Source organism: Hyaena hyaena, unplaced genomic scaffold, assembly GCF_003009895.1.
Source record: "Hyaena hyaena isolate Hyena2069 unplaced genomic scaffold, ASM300989v1 scaffold_37, whole genome shotgun sequence".
In the NCBI taxonomy this organism is placed as follows: domain Eukaryota; kingdom Metazoa; phylum Chordata; class Mammalia; order Carnivora; family Hyaenidae; genus Hyaena; species Hyaena hyaena.
Window position 1 is genome coordinate 918,159 of NW_024080669.1, and position 9,693 is coordinate 927,851.

Here is a 9,693-nt window from a genome sequence, read left to right on the forward strand (position 1 = left end):
GTGCACTAACAACATCTTTGTGCTTTTGCATTTGTCGTGGACACGGCTGGTGCCCTGCCTAGGGCCCCTCGTGTCCCTCTCATGCTTCTGTGTATCCAGGCCCCTGCCTGAGTGCCCTGCGGCTCACAACTTGCACAGGCAGCCTTCGGCTGGGGGCTCCTGGGGCTCCCCTCACCCCGCAACCTGGATGTGAGTGCGAGGCAACCTCACCCTCACCCGCCACCTCCAGGTGGCACAGAAGCCCGGTACCTTTGCCTCAGCTTGGGGAAAAAAACTCTACAGTGTCATTTACATTCCAGAGCTTTCCATGGGATCAAGCTGAGGTAGGGACTTGGCTTGAAAGCACACCCTTCCCTGTGCTAACTAATGGCGCCCATACCTGATTGGCTTCCCCAGGTAGCGTTCCTCTAACAAATACCTTGCACGTGTTTCCTTTTCTCAGGATCTGCTTCTAGGGAGTCCAGCTTAGCGTTCAGAAGAGGCTCGTGGATAGTGGCAGTGAGCCCACACCCTTTCTAGCTTATATCGGGGTGGATAGCGTGGTGGCCCCGCTGCGACGGTCCTGAGGATCCCCGCCAGTGGCCGGAGACAGCGAGGCTGGTAAGCGCAGCCACATGTGCACATCCGAAGACCCAGGTCTGGCTCTGGAGTATTTAATGACCTCCCACTCCAGCCCCACTCCCTGCCTCCTCCTACCAAAGCCACATTTGCTTTCCTATGTCTGCTTGGCTTGGACAGGCATTAAAATGAGCTTACGTTCCCTGAGTTCATGCTGTGTGAGGGCTGGAATATGGCTACAACAAAATACCATAGACCGAGTGGCTCCAACAATGGATGTTATTTCTCGTGGTTCTGGAGGTGGGGGGAGTCTGAGATTAAGGTGCTGGGAGGGTTCCATTCCTGGTCAGAGCCACTTTGTGGCCTGCAGATGGTCACCTTCTTGCTGTCGGCTGACACAGCCTTTCCTTGGTGTGTGTGTGTGAAGGCTGTGGTCCCTCTTCCTCTTCTGATAAGAACAAGAATCCTGTTGTACCAGGGCCCTATCTTATGACTTATTTAACCCCAGTTATATCCCTAAAGGTCTTATGTCCAAATATAGTCACATTGGGGGCTAGGGCTCCAACCTATGAATTTGGGGAAGATACAGTTCAGTCCAGAGCAATGGGGCAAGGCCGTGTCGAATGAAGGAAACTTCAGAGTAATCTCATCTGGCTTCATGGGTTCTGTGTGGAGCCCTGCAATGCCAGAGGGCCCTCGCTGAGGCTTAAACACATGATCTGGATAATCCAGAGAGAATCTGCCACTCTAGAACATCGGGAATTCACAATTAATGTATTTTTTTTTTATGTTTGTATTTATTTTTGAGGTGGGGGGAGAGGTGCAGAAGAGAGAAAGAGAGGGAACCACAGAATCCCAAGCAGGCTTCAGGCCCTAAGCTGTCAGCACAGAGCCAGACGAGGGGCTCCAACTTCTGAGCGGCAAGATCATGACCGAAGCCAAAGGCAGAAGCCTAACCAACCGACTGAGCCCCCCAGGCGTCCCTATTGGCGTCAACATGTTCTCAGAACACACCGTTTTTGCAGGCTCAGACTTCCTTGAGTAAGGACGAAAAAAGAGCCTTCATGTACTTCCAGAATACTTTCCCACTCCTCAGAGGGTGAGCCCCTGTGTGTTCATTCTAAGTTTTTATTTATTTATTTATTTATTTATTTAGGATAAGTTTTTATTGGCCATCAGTTGTAGGACTCCTGTTTTGGTCACCAAGCCTCCACTCGCCCTGTAGGAGGCAGCTACACGCCATTTTCTCTGTGAAGAAACGCCCTTCTTCCTCATTCCTTTCCTTTCAGGGAAGGGTGACTCCACCTCCAGAGGCAGTCATGTGACCAGGAACTGGCCAATCAGAGCACTGCAGCTCCAGGGCATTGTGATCAGTTCCACAACCGATGCTGAGAAGCTTGGTCCGGTGAGAGTGGCCCCGGGTGGGTTTGTTTGGCTATTGGAGGAGAAAAATGCTAACTTTAACGCGCCGGACATTAATTGGTGAGGACAAAGGTCTGGGCAACTAGGGGCAACATGGGAACCCGAGACAAAACGTATGGAGCAGGGAGCCCGTGTCCTGGAGACGTTGTGTGCGGCCCTCAAGCCCACTGTGCCTGGAGCCAGACCCCGGATGTCCGGATCAACGGGCCAGCACCTCGCTTTTCACTAAAGATAGTTTTGTTTCTTTGGTTACTTTTGAACAAAACTGGTACAGATGTTAGTTCCAGGAGTGGGAATGTCCAAGTGGCAGACCAGCCTGCGTGGCGGGGCAGTGAAGACGCTGCACCCCGGGCTGAAGGGAGGGAGCCTTGTACAGAAGTGGCCTTCAGGAAGTCACGCTTGGGGAATGACACAGCTTAGGTTGAACCTGGCCTGCGTAAGAGCAGAGGGCTTTTCCATGAGGCTTGACGAAAAGAGCCGCTTTCTGTCTGGGACCTGAAGTCCAAAACAGCTGAGAATCCAGAAAACATGGAGGCCTGCAGGGTTGGAAAGCTCAGTTATCTTTCCCAAACCCCAAGTTAGTGGGAATCAGGGCAGGAAAGTGGGAAACCGCAGAAATCAGATTGAGACCTGGGAACACGTTGGTCCCTTTGACCCTTCCCAGTCACCTCCTGTGATGAACCCCTGCTCCTTGAAAGACATGCAAGGGGATAAGGAGCAAAATAATCCCCTCCCACTCCAAGGCCATTGTTTGCAATGACCTTAGGAAGGTGGAGTCCAGGATGGAGGCCTGGGAGGCTGTTGGCTAGGGGGACGGCAGAGCCCTGGCCAGGTTGCACATTGAAGGACTATGCCGCAGCAAGAGCTCTGGCCTCAGGTCCTAACCCCTGGACCAGTCCCGAAGCAAACACCAACAGCCTATTAAAGACCCAAGAGAATTATTCTATAAGAGAAACACCCAATCTATCAAATAATCTATGCAAGGATGCCATCATCTAAGGCAGTCCTCAGGTCCCCACTACCTCGTTAAGTGGAGAGCTCCTTTCTAGAGGCTACCTCTTCCCCGGTGTCCATCTCAAACACAGCCATGGAAGGCAGCGGCCGAGGGATATTGCTCAGAAAGCACACTGAAGGAGAAAGAACTTTGCTGCCCATCCGGTGCTGAGAGTGGCGTGTACTATGGGTCAGTACCCTCTGTATATGTTGTTTCCCATTCTCTTGCTTAGTGCACTTACTCTGTTCTCTCCATTATATACTGTTGACATCGTAGGGGGCAGAGAGGGGATGTCTCTCTAAATGTATCAGACAAGGGTTACCTGCCCGTAAGAGGCCACATCTGGAAGTGACCAAGAAAAAGGTACATCTTGTGGGGTGGGATTACATGGTGTCTACAGCATGGGTTCTGGGGACAGACTGCTTTCTTTGTCCCCGCCCCCCTTCACTTCATAGCTGAATGATAAGAGCAAGTTACTTAATAACGTAAATGCTACTGTTCTCTCATCCATATGAGGTGGATAATAATGATACACATAGACACTTCGGGTCATCCCCCTGTGACCACCATCTTGCTCCCACATGGATGCTGAGACAGAGGTCAGTGTGCAGAGAAAAGTGGAGCTGGAGGTGGAGCAAGATCAGGTATGGCTGTCATTGTATGAACCCCTGATTCAGTTATGTCTGAGTCCAGCCTGATGCCTTCCTGGCCACTTAACATGGAGAATACATTTCCTTTTCACTTACGTGAACCTGATAGGTTTTTATCACTTGCAATCAGAAAAGGCTAGCTGATAACACCTACTGTATGTGTTAATCACTGTATACACACCCTCTTTCCCGGCTACCCCGCTCCCCCCATCCCGGGAGGTCAGAGTCTAGTGCCAGACAGACAGGTAATGCAGTATGGAAAGTATTGAGATGGGGAAGTCTAGAGGATCACGGGAGCAAACATAAAGTGGATCCGGTCTAGGTATGGGGATCCGGTGAAGCTCCCTGGAGTAGGTAGCATCTTGGCTGAGTCCTGGAGGAAAGGTCAGAGCCAGCTGAGGGGGTAGAGGATAAAGTGACCCATCCTGTGATGGATGGTCAGTCTCTCAGTCACTGGAGGTTTTAAGAATGTGCTGGAAAACAACTTGCTGGAAATGTTGAATAGGGGGTTTATGTCTTGACAGGCAGTTTACATGCAATCTTTTCAGGGGCGAATATAGCCCTTGACGCCCCCATGGTGGCCTCTAGGGCAGTATCACAACCCCGTGGTTCTTCATTGCTTTGGACTGAGCATGTGTTTTGTGTGGCTCATGCCATGCTTAAAATTTTAAAAACTTGTTGCCAATATTTATTTACTTTTATTAAATTTTCTTTTTCTAGTTCAGAGAGAGAGAAAGTGAGAGCAAGCAGGGGAGGGGCAGAGGCAGAGGGAGAGAGAGAATCCTAAGGAGCCTTCATGCTCAGTTCCCCCCCACACCCTTCTTTTCTCACAGTTAGTTACCCATTTCTGTGCCTTACCTGTGGGCCCCTATAGGAATTTGAATTTGTGAGCCCTGCTTTGACTAAGGATGTGCTGGCCAGGGATTGGACTGTATGTGCTGGTGGGTGATGCTTTAGGGAATGAAATAAACCTGAGTGGGTGAATGCGCATCTCTGGCTCCTTTCCCTCTGGTGCTGGTGGGTGTGGCTTACATGGGCCGGGCAGATTCAGAGACTTGGATTTGAACAATGGGAGCAAGGTGGGGCCTATGTGGTTTTATGCCATTCAAGGCCACCTGGCCCTGCAAATGGACACTTGCACGTGGGCCAGGTTAGCTTACTAGGGTTCTGTAGTGGAGTTTGGGGGCAAAGCTGTGGCTGATAATAAAACATTTCTTTACCTTGCATTCCTCCTTTGTTCGTATTTCATCTCTTTAAGGACTCTCCCTGGGGCAACCTTCAAGGTATTCCTGGGTCCCCAGGACAGAGTCTACCAATAATAACATCTGTGTATGTGTTTGACATTTGTTCTTTTATTCTAAGTTTGGGTTAGATTTAAACGTTATCAACTTCAAGGTGTTATTGAAATCCCAAATTAAGGTTGTTCATAATAATCTTGTACATAGCCTTCCCCCAGCTTCACTGAGGTATAATTTATAGACCTGTTTTGAGTGCGTAGAGCTCAGCGTGTCTTGACCAGTGCATACCCTCCTGTGAAGCACCATTATAGTCATGATCTGAGCATTTCCGCCATCCCAAAGGTCCCCTGTGCTCCTACTTGTCATATCTCCCACCGCTGCCAGTCCCCGGCAATCACGGAATTGCTTTCTTGTCACCATAAATTAGATTTCTGTCTTCTGGAGTTTCATACAAATGGAAGCATACACTGTGTACTCTTTTTATCGGCCTTATTTCACTCAGCACAGTTTTTTGTTTTTTTTTTGAAATGCATGCATTGTGTTGCATATACGATCAGTTCATTCCTTTCCTTCTTCCTGAGCAATATTCCACTGACTGTACAGCTACACTATGGTTTGTTTCTCTCTTCTTCTGTTGATAGATATTTGGGCTGTGTCTAGTTTTTGGAATTACAGATCAAGCTGCCACGAATGTCTAGGTGTGGGTCTTTGTGTAGACGTATGTTTTCATTTCTCTTGGGCAAGTATCTAGAAGTGGGGTTGTTGGAAGTCTGGTGTACACTGGGCTCAGTGTATGTTGGGTCTAGAGTATGTTGGGTCTAGTATGTAGGTAAATGTATCTTTACCGTTTTTAAGACACTGCCTAATTTTCCCAACACAGGTGTTGTACTGTTTTACATGCCCACCGGCAAGGGACGAGAAGCCACTTCACAGGCTGTACGGTGCACGAGTAGTGTTCCGTATCCTTGCACCACTCAGCATTTCATTCTTTCAGATTCCAGCCATTTTAATGAGTGTGTAGTGGCTTCTAATTGTGGTTTTAATTTGCATTTCCCTGATGACTAATGATGTTAAACATCTTTTCATGTACTTATTGGCCATTCATATATCTATTTGTACATAATAGCACCCTGATACCGACTCTCTCAGCCTCTAACAGAGGCAGTAGAAGATGATACAGAAAATTAATTCACAGCACAGCGAATCAGTTCTATGAAAAAGACCGATGAAAAGATGTAGGTATGAGAGCGAGGAGAGCTCACATCTGATCTGTGTCGTTTTCCCGGAACTGAGCAACTGGGATGGGGGGGCAAGAGGGTCTCAGACCCGTTTCTGTGATGGGGATGCTTCAGGGCTTGGCTACTGGCCACCTCTCTGTTGGGCTCCCCTCTGCTGGGCACATACCTGTGGGGTGGATGGTTGGTAGGTGGATTGGCTGACTCTGAGCCTCACCTCCTTTGGTTAGGTTTCCTTGTTCCTGGGCATAAATTCTGAGCCTGCTTGGACCCTCCAAGCCCACCGAAGCCAGCTCTGCCCTTGGCCGCAGAGTCGATAGGAGCAAAATCCTGAGCCTCGGTTTTCCCATTGCAGTTGAGGGTAAGGCTGAAGGACCGACATGCCCAGCGCTCCCTTGGGCAGCTGGGGAGCTGGGCCGTAGCACGCTGCTGGTGGGATTCAGTCCTGTGAGGCTGTCAGTGCGGGGCACGCAGATCTAATCCTGACATCACTCAAGGCTTTAACTCGGCCCGGATGAACTGTGGGACCTGCACCCATCAGGTCCTTTATACCGATCAGTCTGTTCAGTCTCGAAACTGCTTTGATTGATTTTCATTTCAGTGACTAGGACTGCTGTCTGACGGCACCAATCAAAATGAAATTTGGCTTCTGGAAGACTCAGCTTAAGGATGGAATGTCTTGTTCTCTTTGTCAGTTTGGCTTATCTTCCATTCCAGGAGCTCATGGATTTGTCATATGCATCAAAGTGCTTGAATCTTCTGCCACTAATTGGCTGTGTGATCAACATGACACAGTGAAAAAGTCACTGGTTTCAGGATGTACCGGAACCTGTATTTTGTCACGGCTCTGTCACTTAGAAGCAGTGTGACTTTGGGCAAGTCTGTAAGACCCCAGTTTTCTCTGTAATATGGGGAGAGTAAAATTTACTTCACAGTATTTTTTTCCGATAATTAAATTTGACAATGGCTATGATGTTGAGGTATCCTTGTAGTTTTTACTGGCTCTGGCTTCAAGCTTCTGCTGTGAAGAACGATGAGACTGGACCAGGTGATCTCTCAGGGCCACCCTGCTCTGAAATATGACTCTGGGAAACACAGCAATGCTCTTGTCCAGAGCATCAAGTAACTTTTCTTCACAGCATGTTACTAAGTCTCAGGAGAGGAAGACACAGCATGACACATAACCAAAAAAATCCAGGTTTCTGTAAATTTGAGAAACTTCCGACCTTGACATCAGCCAGTGTGACATCCACAAAGTACTACCCTTGGGCCAAACTACTTCCTCCTTCCAGCCACCTCTCTAGGCAGCAGCACCAACCAGTGGGCCCATGTGTTTGGGTACATAATTAGCTCAGACAAAAGCAAGTCTTAGAGTCGATGGTCACCTCTGTCACAGACTTGGAGAGGGTGCCTCATGGTGAGTCAGTTTCCCTTTCATCTCAGAAGTTCCACAAGCCTTGCTCCTTCCCTCCTTGGTGTCGAAGCTGCAAGTTCTCCCCTCAACTGGCCTCTGAGGTCCTCCAATAGGACTTGCAGATGAGTAGCAAGAATTATTATTAATTAGTGAAAATATGTATAATCACATAATTGGAGTGTATAATTGATGCTTCGCGGCTGCAGGCAGAGATGGGGGATGCATAGATGAAAACCAGGGAGAAGGGGTTGCCGTACCATATGGACAACGCAGAGGGGTTAGCACTCCTGGGACCCTGCCGAACAGAGAGTCACCAAAGGCCATAGGCTGGGAAGCCAAACAACTCAGAGGCAGTGGGTGAACAAGCCAGAAGCAGAGCTGCTTCCCCCAGGCGGTTGCTTCATGCCCACATTTGGAGGCCGCTGGCATTTGCCTGCAGCAGCATGAGCCTTCTGGTGAGAGTCCCCCGCCCATGTCCAGATGTCCGTAGCGGCCGAGAAACAGGTAGCCTTTCACTTGCAGCTGGTTTTCTGGGCTCTCTCCTTGGGTTCTTCTATTTTTGAGTCCTTGATGCTCTGGAAACACCCAGGCAGGGCTCCCACCCCCTCTCTGGTCTCAAGGGCCTGGGTTATTATAGATGAGATGTGACGTCTGAGATCCATTTGTTTCAGGGCTGGTTGGGTGGAAAGGGAGGAATAAGGTAGCGCCTGGAGTCTCTCCTTGGTCTCTTGCACTCAAAGCTTCCTCTGCTCAATTGACGATGTGGGAAGGTATGTGGCCCTGGGGGGGTGGTGGAGTGGGGGGGAAAGGAGCTGGGGCAGGATGGGACAGGAACTGGTGTGGGCAGTTCTTGGGAGGGAAGAATAACAACGATGACAGCAATAATAATAGCAGGCACCTGTGTTGAGTGCTTCCAGTGTGTCAGGCGCCATCTGCCTTAGTTCATGTCATCATCATGCACTTCTGTGACGTGGGTGCTGTCATTATCCCCAGTCGTTGGAAAGGACACAGAAACCAAGGCAAGATAAGTCACCTGGCCGAGGTCACCCAGCTGGGAAGGGATGGAGCCAGGACTTCAATCCAGGTCCCGCTCCAAAGCCCACGTCGGCAGCCACCTGCTCTGCGTCTCCGGGCGTACCGCGTTTTCAGCTCTGCTGCTGCCACCGCCACCACCTGCACCTGGGTTCCTACCCCTGAGCGGCCCCACCCCCCCACCCCCAATCCCCAGAGGCTTGTCATCAGGATCGAGTGAGCTGATACTTATTAAGTACTTAGAACAACAGTTGGTCCTTTGTAAGCACACATCAATACTAGTTATTATTATTATTCTAATGTGCTATTTCTCTCTCTATGCCACTCTGTTGGGTGCTGCAGGCCTACAGAGGTAAAGCAGACCTATTTCCTGCCCTCTGGGGAGCTTACATTATAGTTGGGAGACAGGACAGACACACACAGAGAATAAAAGGCAATGCATGATGCACGCATACGTACACTATGAGCATGGCTCATAGAGTAAAGGCAATAGAAGTCCGGAATGAAGGGAGAGGGGCTTCTTGGAGGAGGTGAGGTGGCACCTATGGCTGAAGGAAGGGTTGGGTTTTTAAGGTTAAAGAGGGAGTGGGTGAGTCAAAGAATCCAGGTAGAAATAATAACATCAGAATGTCAGCTCTTCCCCCCCAGAAATGAACATGGGGATTTTTGCCTGCTTAAAAAATTTTTTAACTTTTTCTTTATTTCTGCGAGAGAGACAGGGTGTGAGCAGGAGAGGGGCAGAGAGAGAGGGAGACACAGAATCCGAAGCAGGCTCCGGGCTCTGAGCAGTCAGCACAGAGCCCACTGCAGGGCTCGAACTCATGAACTGCGAGGTCATGACCGGAGCCAAAGTCGGATGCTTAAATCGACTGAGCCACCCAGTGCATTTTTGTGCTTTTGTTAAGATGCTGTATCCCCAGTGCCTAGGATAGTGCCAGGACAGAGCAGATTCTCGGAATCTATATGTTGAGAGAATGGATAAGAGAAGGAACGTTCAGGGGAAATCGTAGGTTTGGGTGAGACGGACAGACCGGTTTGGCAGGGCCGAAGGAGAGGGGCTGGCATGGGTCTTGAGGAAGTCTGATTTTGACAGATGGAGTGGAAAGAAGGAGCTGCAGTTCAGGCCCGGGCTGCAAGGGGGTGGCTTCAT

General features: G+C 49.6%; 1 long non-coding RNA gene across 4 annotated transcripts; it reads left to right on the forward strand.

The window, feature by feature from the left end:
- The first annotated feature begins 1,951 nt into the window (after nucleotides 1-1,951).
- On the forward strand, nucleotides 1,952-7,070 carry LOC120230021. Of its 4 annotated transcripts, none has more exons than XR_005527900.1 (3): nucleotides 1,952-2,040; nucleotides 3,491-3,618; nucleotides 6,328-7,070. It is a non-coding gene; the product is annotated as an uncharacterized LOC120230021 (long non-coding RNA). The 4 variants fall into 4 exon arrangements; XR_005527899.1 differs by lacking the exon at nucleotides 1,952-2,040 and adding an exon at nucleotides 3,256-3,337; XR_005527901.1 differs by lacking the exon at nucleotides 1,952-2,040 and having other exon boundaries at nucleotides 3,402-3,618; nucleotides 6,328-6,458; nucleotides 6,699-7,070.
- The last annotated feature ends 2,623 nt before the right edge of the window (nucleotides 7,071-9,693 follow it).